Below are 12,372 nucleotides of genomic sequence, written 5' to 3'. Positions count from 1 at the left end.
ACACACCCTCCCGGCAGGGAGCACCCTGAGTGGTCGTGCAGATGTCGCTGCTGCATGCGGCCTCCGCATGGGTTCGCTGGTTGACCAGATGTCTGGTCCTTGGGTGGTTGACCAGATGTCTGGTCTGTGGTTGTCGTCCTGACAGGGAGGCTTCGGGACGGATTTGGTCTCTCTGGCCTCGCTGCCCCTAGGGGTCACCCTGCGATCGGTATTCTTCTCGCGCGGGGCGAGGGGGCGCTCCGGAGCATTCCTCTCCTCTCGGAGTTTCTGTCTGCAGTCTCTCGACTTGCTCTCACTCCCCTACCCTGCTGTGTGACTTTCTTTTTGGTCCTTTCATTTTATCTATTCTCTCTTTGCCTTTTCCTGCCCGCCTTTCCGCTCCCCCCCCCCCGGATTCATGGTTTCACGTCACGCGGGTGACGTGCCGACACACCAGGAGGCCCTTCTCACACGTGCGCGTGAACACGCAATCAACACGTTTATGAACTAGAAAGGGATCTGGTGTGACTTTGCTATTATTTCCCCTCCCCTCCTCCCCGCGCTGAGAATGAGTTTCCCCGGGCTCGTGTGCCCGCCTGGGAATCGGCTGCAGACGCCATGGCCCCGGGTCGACCACATGTTGCCCTGGGGTCCACCAGATGTCTCTGGCGAATTGGGGCCCTAGGGTGCTTGTGACGGTGTGGTCACTAGGTGTCGCTCTGGGCTCAGTATTCTTCCTTCTCGCTGTGACTTTGGTCTCTTTTTTTCGAAATTTCTTTCTTTCTTCCTCTTTTGCCCTGTTTCCATTTTCCCTTCTTAATCTCTTTCTCTCTTTTTGTTGCTTTTTTTCCACGGCAGATGGGTGATGTGTGTGTGGAGGAAACGCGGCGTCAGGGAGAAGACACATCTCACACGTGCTCGGGAACACCCGATCGTCACGCTTCTGAGTACCGACCGATGGATCTGGTCCCGAATTTTTTAATAGTTTTCTCCTCTCTCTCTCTCTCTCTCTCTCTCCCCCCCCCTTCCTTCTCTTTCCTTTCTCTCCCTTCCTTTCTTTCTTTCTCTCGCTCTCTCGCTCTCGCTCTTCTTTTCTTTCTGACAGAGTCTCTCGTTCTGTTGCCCTGGCTAGAGTGCCATGGCGTCAGCCTAGCTCACAGCAATCTCAAACTCCTGGGCTCAAGCGATCAGACTGCCTCAGCCTCCCGAGTAGCTGGGATTACAGGCATGTGCCAGCATGCCCAGCTAATTGGATATACGTGTGTGTGTGTGTGTGTGTGTGTGTGTATATATATTTTTATATATATATATATATATATATATATATATTTTTTTTTTTTTTTTGAAACAAAGTCTCACTCTGTTGCCCAGACTAGAGTGCCGTGGCGTCAGCCTAGCTCACAGCAACCTCAAACTCCTGGGCTCAAGCGATCCTACTGCCCCAGCCTCCCGAGTACCTGGGACTACAGGCATGCGCCACCGTGCCCGGCTAATATTTTTCTGTATATATTTTTAGATACTGTTTCTGTATATATTTTTAGATATATAGTTTCTTTCTATTTTTAGTAGAGATGGGGGTCTCGCTCTTGCTCAGGCTGGTCTCGAACTCCCGACCTTGAGCGATCCACCCGCCTCTACCTCCCAGAGTGCTAGGATTACAGGCGTGAGCCACCCCGCCTGGCGTGTACGTTCTGTATTCACAGCCAGACGGAAGGCAGGGAGAATGTTACCCTTTCAAAGCCCGCCCTGCTCGCCTCTCAGCCCACCGATGGCACTCTGAATCCCGTGGCATTCCTTCACTCAGCTGAATTCTTCAGCACCCGACCCCCCCCCACCCCACCCCCGTGCCACGGGAGTTCGTTCTCATGGCAGAGCCATCGAGGCTGTTGCCACACGTGTTGTAGGTGCCTAGGCAGACTGTGCCCTGGCCCCGAGGAGGTACGGAACCGCCTATCGCCTCGGGAGGGAGGGACAAGATGTGTCCGTGTCCAAGGCGACGTCCTGTCGATCACGAGGAGGCCTGCAAAGGCTCGTATCTGCCAGGCATTGAGCCACATCACATGAAACACCGGTGTGTTCCTTCACTTAGGTGGTGTCGCGTGTTGATACTCACAGAGGATGATAAACCCACTCGCATGCCGGCTGAGCCCCCTGTGTCTCCTCCTCTATCCACTGAGGGAAAAAACCGCAACAAAAGGTAGAAAACCACAGGGGGGGGGAAGAGAGCCCGTCGCTCTCCCTATGTGACCGTCCGGAGTGCTCGTTCAGATGGGAGGAGGTGTGTTTGTGTGTGTGTGTGTGTGTGTGTGTGTGTGTTTCATTGATTTTGGTGCCATCTTTTCTCTGCAGCTGCGTCAGAGGACAGCGATTTTTCCGATTTTCACTCCGCTGAGTGAATTGCCTTTTGAAGAGAATGTCCACAGGAAGCCTACGGTCCTCCCGCGGGGGTGGCCCTCCTCTAGAAATGAATCTCGTTTCTTGAACGGAGGGGACTTGTTGACGCCATCATGCTTTCGGGACGACTTCTCAGACGCTAGCTTTGGACCGCAACATAGGTGCCCCCGACATTGCCTCAAGGGTTCCGTGGTGCCTCCTGTCAAGAGACCCCACCGACCGTCCCCAGCCTGCCCGCTCAAGGGAGCCGGGCCCCTTCTGATCTGTCCGCCCGCCGGTGAAGCTCCCTCCCGAGGGTCGGAAAGCCCACCTGTTTCCCAGTTCGGTTGAATGATGGGGCACCCGGGCAGGGCACTGGCACCGAGTGACTCCATTCTGAGTCTGTCTGCTCTGGGGGGCGGGGGCGGGGGCGGGGGCGGGTGGGGGGGCAGTTCCGTCTCGACCCGGTGGCCTCCTACCGACTGACTCGATGGGACGGACCATTCTCACTCAGGATCGTGTACCTTCTTGGCCTAGGCACATCCCGGCACTGAAAGCCACTTTTCGGGGACACTCTCCCACGTACAGATAGATGGCCTGCACGAGTGCTCTTCCTTTCTCGAAACACTGGAAATCTGTCCTCAATTTTACCTGACCTACCTGACGGTGTGTGATAAAGGAGCATAGAACCCTCAGCCACCCTCCACCTTCCCGCTGTCCCGAGAGACAGTGCCGAGCGTGAAATTCTATCCCTGACTCTCTGTGTCCACCGGAACGTGGCCTGACTGCAGTGACGTCAGCTACGTCAAGTCGTTCTCTGGGTAGGGAAAGAACTTAACCAGATAGGCCCTATCGGTCGCTTCTCTGTTCTGATAGTTTTGTGGCAGCCATTTCTTTCCCCCTCTCTTTTCTTTTTCTGTCTCTCTCCCCCACCCCCACCCCCAAATTCTTTCTACGAAGACGTTTAGGATGTCAGATTCTGGCCACATGCCCCCCCCTAGGCATAGGGGGGCCAGCATAGACAAAGGTCTTCGGTACCAAGTGTTCATTCCACGGTGACAGATATTGCCACTCTTGTATTGACCAGGGCGAGATGGTGAGTGGGTCAACTCTGAAACTCCCTGTACTCTACTTCTCTCTTGGGTAGGTCCCTGCCCCAACCCTCCGGCTTCTAGCACACACCCAGGGGCACTCTCTCCTCTCTGGATAAAGTTCCAGATGATCCGATCCGCTCCGAGGAGGAAGGGGAGCTGGCCGGGCCACCCACTGTGCGCCCCACCCCCGTCAGTCATAGGGTCCGTTCTTTTCAGGATGACACCGGCAGCGGTTGCTGGGTGTCACCTAGCGGCCACTTTGATCAGACCTCGGGATCCGGAAAGTCAGGTGACGTTGGGAGTTTAAGAGCTGACTCCCGGGAGGTGTGGAGGGCGGGGAGGAGAGCACGGTCCGGACGGTCCCACCCTCTTCTTCCCGGGCCCGCAGCTCTGGGCCCGCCCGGGGCAGCCCTAGCCTCTAGCGGGTCTCCGCCCACCCGCCCTGTTGTCTGCGGGAGGCGCCCCTCCTCCCGCTCTCTGCCTCCTCCCGGGACCGTAGGCCTCTGCCCGTCGTCTTTTTTATTTTTATTTTTTCCCTTTTGTTTGTTTCTCTTTTATCTTGTGTTTTAGGCTTATCGAATATCATATCGTATAAAAACTTAAATCACAGAATGAATTATATTAAGTAACAAGATGTGGCTTTTTATCCTACGCCGAGAACGATGAATTTTTCTCTTCGTGTCCATTTTCCTGTCCTGGAAGAAATACAAAGTTGCTCGTGATACTTCCCCATCATCTTCCAGTTTCCCCGACTGTCAACACGATGTATTCGATCGTATATCTTTGTGTGTGCACGTGGGCGCCTGTACCTATTTCTTTTCGGCATCAGTCTCAGGTCTTTTGGCACCTAGGGGGGAAAAAGGAGAAACCAATAAAGGACAGAAAGACGTTCTGTCGTTTTACGCTCCCCACCACCACCACCACCACCACCACCACTTTTGGGAGCTTGTAGTCTGGCCTATGTCCCCAAGGCAGGTTAAATCTTTTCTTAAAACTCCCAAGTGGTCCCCTGCCCCGCCCCCCCCCCCAGGTGGGCGGCCGGCAGAGTTCACAGGCTTTGTTTTTGGCAGAGCCTGGACGATTGAAATAATTAACCACAATCAACGCTAAAGCTGAGAACCCCTCCCCCCCTCATTAAAAGCTCTGTATTTCTGCCTAGCCCTATGTTCCGGGAAATTCGGAGGCTTGAGATGGGAAGGTCTACCCTATTTTCTCCTTTACCGGCAAAATAGACTCTCTCTTTCCTTCCTCCTCAAACAGCTTGTCCTCGTTATTCGGCCTCGTGGGCAAGTGGCCGAGCTTTCGGTAACACCAAGTCTTCTAAGTTGTGTTGTGTTATCGGTCTTGTTTTCTTTCTTTTCTTTTCTTTTCTTTTCTTTTTTTTTTTTGAGACAGGATTTCTTTCACTCTGTCCTCTCCCAGGCCGCCTTGGCCTGATTGTAGCTCACAGCAAGCTCCAAATCCAGGGCTTAAGTGATCCTCTCTGCCTCAGCCTTCTGAGTAGCTGGGACTATAGGCAAATGCTGCCACACCCGCCATAATTTTTCTTTTTTTTTTTTTTGTTGGTAGAGATGAGGTCTCATCGTGTTACCCAGGCTGGTCTCCAGCTGCTGGGCTCAAGTCACGCTCCCGTCTCTGCCTCCCAAGTTGCCGGGATCACGGGCATGAGCCACCATGGCCAGCCAGGTTATTTAAAGGTGATCGCTTTGCTATCCTGATACAAAACCCCAAATGTGCGAGTTTAAGGCACCAGACGGAGGGAGTCCCCACACTACATCGTCACGAACATTGAGGGTGGCTCACGAAACAGCTGGGATGTGGCCACACAGTAGTGATCGAGGAGATATATTCTAGTGGGATAGCAGAAATATAGAATGTCCTGAAGACACTAAATGTCGGAATGCCACAGCAGTCAATGGCTGACAAACTTCCATTCCATCGTGTCATGGTAGGCGGCTTACTTTTCTCCTGCTCCCTCGGTATGATTAAGGCCTGACGTAGAAAATGTCTACGTCTCATCCAAATCCATCGAGACGATGGAAGGGGGAACTGGGAGAGGAATAAAGAAAAACAAGAGGGGGAGAAGGAGGAAACTGCCTCCCCTGCCCCCATGCTACCCAATTAATAAATGAAGAATGGGCCGGGCGCGGTGGCTCACGCCTGTAATCCTAGCACTCTGGGAGGCCGAGGCGGGTGGATTGCTCAAGGTCAGGAGTTCGAGACCAGCCTGAGCGAGACCCCGTCTCTACTAAAAATAGAAAGACATTATATGGACACCTAAAAATCTATATAGAAAAATTAGCCGGGCATAGTGGCGCATGCCTGTAGTCCCAGCTACTCGGGAGGCTGAGGCAGTAGGATCGCTTAAGCCCAGGAGTTTGAGGTTGCTGTGAGCTACGCCACGGCACTCACTCTAGCCTGGGCAACAAAGTGAGACTCTGTCTCAACAAAAAAAAAAAAAAAAATAAATGAAGAATGGCCTCTTCCCTCCTCTTCCCAACCCCTAACTATGCCTGGAGGTGTATCGTAGGCCTACAGTCCTAAGAAATGTACAACTACTGATAGTAATGGGAAGAAATGCAGTCTAATAGGTTTCTGTGCAGTGGGACACCTGGCCAGGGCACTTACGGTGAATGGAGCTTGCAGGGCGGGCGGGAGGTTGCTCTGGGTGAGTCTGTGAGTTGGCGGTGAGTGGTGAGTGAATGTGAAGGCCTAGGACATTACTTACTGTAGGTTTTCATAAACCCTGGACACTTAGGCCACACGACATTTACCTTTAGAAATTTCTTTCTTCAATAATACATTAACCTTAGCTTACTGTAAGTGTTTTCACTTCATAAACTTTTCCATGGTGGTTTGGCTTTTTTTTTTTTGTTTGTTTGTTTGTTTGTTTTTCTTTCTTTCTTTTAAACTTTTGGACTCTTTTGCAACACCACGACTTAAAACACAAATGCGTTGCACTGTTGTACACAGATATTTTCTTTCTCTGTGTCCTTATGTGTTCCGTAAGCTTTTTCCTACTTTTAAAGTTTTTATCGTTCTATGCACTTTTCAAAATAATAAAAACTAAAACGGGGGGGGGGGGTGGGAGAGGGAAGGAGAGAAATACACACACATGAATATGTTTCCCAAGTGAACTGAGGAAGGGGGCCGAGTCAAGGTTCTCAGGGAGCCACCAGTGATGAAACGGTCAGGCTCAGAATCAGCATTGCAGAGTGGCTGCAGAGCCGGGGGGCCTGGACTGGCTACCTGGACGACACTCCGTGTTTGGTAACTTGGCGAGTCATACATCCTCTTGAGCCTCAGCCTCTTCATCTGCAAATGCAGAAATCATGGTGCCTACCCCACAGGGATATTGTGCAGAGTGAAAAAGCAAATGCAGGCAAAGCCCACAGAAGCACGCGTGGTAAACAGTAAGCCTTTAATCGTGGTCACAGTCGTTGTTATAGGATCATCTTCCTATGTCCTTGTCTTTTAAAGATTAGCAGAACCTCCCAGAAGATGAGAATGGGCTCCCCCTGAGCAAGTCTCGGCTGTAAAGTCACAGGCATGTTGAGCATGTGGCACAGAAGGCAGAATAAAAACCTGATCCCGGAACATTATGTTCCTGCAGGACATGAAATCATTGAAGGTATGGGAAATCCTACCTCATATCCGTTTTACTAGAACACCTATGATTGCGTACGCACATGGACGCACGCGCACGCGCACCCCAAACTTTTTGAGCTTCACAAAACAGCGTAACCAAGGAACACACTATGATGCTTCTTAGCGATCTATTTAGGCCCAGGTTACTCGTCACTCTGAGCCTGCCTCCTTATCTGTCCAATGAGAATAGTGTTTGTCACAATTATCGTCATCGTCATCCTACCTAACGCTTCTGGTAAAATTGAAGTGTGAGAACACCCGCTAGACAGAAAATCCATGTTATCTCTCAATTTTTCTTCCTCCTGATTTCTATCTGAATCTGTGAGCTCGCTTTGGTTCACTTCGGTTTTTCAAGAGGCTCCGGTTACCTTCTCTCCCACCTATATCGGATTGGGTCTGACGGAAGAAAGAAGGAAAAAAAAAAAAAAAAACATAGTAAAGAAAGCAGAACAACATTTGTTTCTGAAGCAACCGATCAAACATTGCTGATGAGCCGGTCTTTTCTATTTCAGTAAACCAAGGAGGCCTATTGTCACGAGGATGTGAGGGGCCCGGGTAAGATTGGATGATTACCCCTAAAGGAGACAAAGCAGACAGACTATGGCACATGTGATCTTAGCCAAGAGAATAAACAGTGACCTCTCTGCCGAGTTGGGCCTTAGCATACCAAAGGGAAATAAAGGTGTAATAGGATGCTCAATTTTTACTCTGGAAACAGAGGTTGGTTGGGCACTGAACTGAGAACACTGAATTTTTTACCCTCCTTGATATTCACATAGGCTTAGAGGAGGCAAAAAAAAAAAAAAAAAAAAAAGAATACTGAGCCTATAAGTCATCCCTAAAACTCGGATTTTATGTTCCCTTGCCTTTTCATAACTGAGCAACACACAACATTAAAGAATGGACACAGGCCGGATGCGTTGGCTCAGGCCTGTAAACTTAGCACTCTGGGAGGCCGAGGCGGGAGGATCGCTCAAAGTCAGGAGTTCGAGACCAGCCCGAGCGAGAGTGAGACCCCCCGCCCCCGTCTCTACTAAAAATATAGAAAGAAATTGTCCAGACAACTAAAAATATATAGAAAAAAATTAGCCGGGCATGGTGGCACATGCCTGTGGTCCCAGCTCCTGGGGAGCCTGAGGCAGGAGGATCGACTGAGCCCAGGAGTTTGAGGTTGCTGTGAGCTAGGCTGACGCCACGGCACTCACTCTAGCCCGGGCAACAGAGTGAGACTCAGTCTCGGGGGGGGGGGGGGCCCAAAAACAAACAAACAAACAAAAAAACTGGAAGGGACACAGACTTCCACAGGTTTGTGTGTGGCCCCTTTTACTTATTAACGCTACAGGACCTTAATTATTTGTGCTCTGAATCTGATATTCAAATTATCCTTGTGGCCAACGCGTTTGAACAGTAGATGGTAGGGGAAGAAGAGTTCACCTCCTGAATAGATGACAAGTAACGGGAGTACTGGTGAAATTACAAGTGGCTTACGTTTACACACTGAAAATCCCAGTTAGCCGCTACCATGAGTTCAAAGAAGAGATCTAAATTTCTGACCCTATGACCCTAAAAGATATTTCCTCCCATGGTGTCACAGATAAAAATAAAACTGCATCCTAGCACTTTGGGAAGCCTAGGGGGAAAGGATCGCTTGAGGCCAAGAGTTTGAAGTTGCAGTGATCTATGATGATGCTACTGCACTTTAGTCTGGGAAACAGAGTGAGGGCCCGTCAAAAGAAAAAAAAGAAAAAGACAAAAAGAAAGAGAGAGAGAGAGAGAGAGAGAGAGAGAGACAGAGACAGGAAGACACAAGGAAAGAAAGAAAGAGAGAAAGAAGAGAGGAGAAGAGAAGAGAAGCGTCAATCTATCCATTGCATTTTCTACCCTTTAGGTGACTGGGCTTCAGCAGGGTGATGTGATCTGACAAAGTTCATGTTGCTAAGAAATAAAGCACTGGAGTTCAAACTCTGAGTTTTCAAAATCCAGCATATCCCCCTACCCACCATACCGTGCCACCTCTGAGAGTGGATATCTCACAGAGGAGAGCTGTGGAGGCCATTCTTGGACAGACAGAGTCAAGTAGTGGAGACCATGGAGTCTCTGCTCTGCAGCCAGTCTAGAGACATATGGAGCCATTAACACTGCTTGTGAGGAAAATACCATGTCATAGGGAAACAGAAATATTTTCCGCCTTAGGCAGATACAATTTAGGAAAAGACCCGAAACCCCTCTTCTTCTAACAGTGCTTTCTGGTCAGATGCTGACCCCTTCGATTCACAGATTCAGATACATCATTCAATGCAAGCATTGTCAACAAGTCACTCTTTGCAGCTTTCTGAAATTTCTCGCATATAGCATACTTGTAAAGATGATCACTTATGTGAAGACACCACCCCTCCAGAAAAACAAAAACAAAACCAAAACAGAAGCCCACTTTTCTCTGCTGTGAAAATCAAGATCAGCTTTTATGAGATCCACTAAATTCACACAAGAAGTAAAATATAATCATACTGATATATGCAATTTTTCTCTTAGAACAGAATGCATGGTGCTCCTTATCGTCTCAGATACTGTCAACAGAAAGCACGCGGTGGATGAACAATCTCCGTGAGCTTTTCTACAGAGATGGGGTGGGGGTGTGTGTGTGTGTGTGTGTGTGTGATAAATAATGAGGGTTGAGGAGCAGATAAATGACTGGGGGAAAACAACAACAGCAACAACAACAAAAACCACTTCCTGGTTCCTCGATGCAAGCATTCATTTAAAGGGGATACTCGTATGTATACCTAGGTGGAAAGTGGAAGCAGCTTTAAAAAAAAAAAAAGAAAAATTGCTGCGAGCCCTGGTTATGATACGGCAATAAGCGCTAGCTCTTGGAAGGTGTAAAACATATTCACGGTGGCTTACGCCAATCTGGGATGTACAAAGACGAGCTTGAGCACCACCACCAACCAAAAATATGAATGAATACCTGGCTAGCGATCAGGATCAGACATAATAGAAAAGAAAAAGCTCCCAAGGCTAAAATAATGTGAACACGATTGACTCGTCCATGGAAAAGAACCCCAAATCACTGCAAAATAATTTAAAGAGTTTTATTCTGAGCCCAACGGCCGTGATCATGGCCCAGAGAGCTACGCCCAAGAAGCCTTGAGCAAGCGGACCCATTGTGGTGGGGTGGGTTACAGTTTGGCTTCATACATTTTAGGGAGACAGGAATTACATGTAAAATCACAAATCAAAACATGGAAGGGGTACATTGGTCTGGGCTGAAAAGGCAGGACATCTGGCAGTTGGGGGGGGGCGGGGGAGGGAGGGTGCGGTGTTTACAGGTTTACAGCTGGGTTTAAAGATTCTTTGATTTGCAATTGATGACATAAATGAACCTCTGCCTAAAGGCTTTGCATCATGTTTTCAGTTAAGGTAAGGAGGTCTGCTAATCACAGACAAGCCACTGGACAGTTTACCCAAAACTCAAGTGCCCTGTAGTTCAGTAAACGGTTGGCCTGCTAGATATGCGTTAAGCTTTGTCTTGCCTGGCCTTAGGCCCGTCGGACATTCAGTATCTCATTGTTATAAAATCTGACTCCATCAGGGAGGGGTGTCTGACTTCCCCTGTCCTTGCGGGGCAGCAGCTCAGGTTTAAGGGTTTTTCTAGGGTTCCCTGGGCCAACCACGGGACGGGTCAGCTGGCGGTGGCGGGCGGGGGGCGGCTTAAGATTTTATTTTAGTTCATAGACTCCAGAAATGGTGTTTCCCTGGCAAAGACACACGAGTTCATGAAAAGCTTTCATTCAGTTGGTCTGGCTCCTCCCTGAGGTCGTCTCCCTGCCCCCCACTCCTCCCATCCCCTGGGGCCGGAGCGGGGGGGGGGGGGGGGGGAGGGGTGAAGGCCCAAGAGGAGAGGCGCGTGGGGGAGGTGCCGCTCCCAGAACCAGAGACTCGTCTGGGCCCCACGTAACCCAGCCACCGCGACCGCTTCGCCCGAGGAGGTGCCCAGCAAGTCGTGCTTCTGCCCCTCGGGATTGCCTGCGGGCTGGGGGCGGGGTACGAGCTCCCGGCCCAAGAGGCAAACCCCTAGCCTGGCCGCACAGATGGCCGGGCCCCCGGCGGAGCCCTTCCGCCGTTTTCCACCCCTCCTCCACTCACTGCGCTGACTGCGCATGCGCGCTCGCACGTAGCCGCCTCGGGCTTCTCTCGGGCGGAGCCGCTTTCAGCCGCGACCCCGCCCCGCGAGCTGACTGCGCATGCGCGCTTGCACGTAGCCGCCTCGGGCTTCTCTCGGGCGGAGCCGCTTTCAGCCCCGACCCCGCCCCGCGAGCTGCCGCTTCCAGGCGGCACAGCGCATGGGGGAGGGGACGGAGCTCTAAAGAAATCAGTCCCCTCCGTCTCCTGCCTCAGGAAAAGCCCCAAACCCTTGGAGAACTGCCACCCACCGCCACTGCCGTGTGTGTGTGTGTGGGGGGGGGGGGCGGGGGGGCTGGGTCTTTACTTTGTGTCCTCCTTGTGGCCCAGTCCAAGGCGGCTGGGCTGCCAAACAGATCGTCTCGAGAGGGAGGCAGGAAGGGCCCAGGTCTGGACAGGGGTGGATTGGACCCCTCCACCCTGGGGTGTGGACTTGTGACCGAAAGCTCAGCTGCTTGTCCACGAGGCCGAATAACGAGGACAAGCGGTATGAGGAGTAAGAAAACAGAGAGTCTACTTTGCTGACAAAGGAGGAAATAAATAGGGTAGAGCTTCTCAGTCTCAAACCCCCAAATTTCGTGAACATAGGCCTAGGCAGAAATACAGAGGTTTTTAAAGGAGGGAGGGTTGGTTCTCAGCTTCAGGCAATTACTGCAGTTAGCTGTTCTAAAGGTCCCGTCTCTGCTGAGAAGAAATCCCTTGAACTCTGTGGGCCGCCCACCCTGGGGGCCACCTGGAGTTATAACCAAAGAGTTAACGTGCCTCAGGGATGCAGGCCGGGCTGCAAGTTCCCAAAAGCCTGGGGGAAGTTTTAAAAAGACAGAAAATCTTTCTGCCCTCTTCCCCTCCCACCCCCCCACAAAGCCATTTTCTCTGGTGCAGACTCGGCACCCTCCCTGCCCCCCCCCTCCCCGTGCAGGCCTGTTTGTCCTCAATCATCTGTGAGGTTCACGAGGAGGAGATGCTCTCTCGCTCTCCCCACCCTCTTTCTTCCCTTAGGAAATCCTCAGCGCTGTTCCACACACTCAAGGTGGCGGGCCTGCTCCGGCCACCAGCCACCTCTTGTGCCACCTCCCGCCCCCCCCCCCCCGCCCCC

At 51.2% G+C, this 12,372-nt stretch overlaps 1 pseudogene; it reads right to left on the bottom strand.

The window, feature by feature from the left end:
- Positions 1-406: 406 nt before the first annotated feature.
- On the bottom strand, positions 407-498 carry LOC138380109 (small nucleolar RNA U13; annotated as a pseudogene).
- Between the last annotated feature and the right edge of the window lie 11,874 nt (positions 499-12,372).

Source organism: Eulemur rufifrons, unplaced genomic scaffold (genome assembly GCF_041146395.1).
Source record: "Eulemur rufifrons isolate Redbay unplaced genomic scaffold, OSU_ERuf_1 scaffold_273, whole genome shotgun sequence".
In the NCBI taxonomy this organism is placed as follows: Eukaryota; Metazoa; Chordata; class Mammalia; order Primates; family Lemuridae; genus Eulemur; species Eulemur rufifrons.
This window is presented reverse-complemented; position numbering and strand designations above follow the sequence as displayed.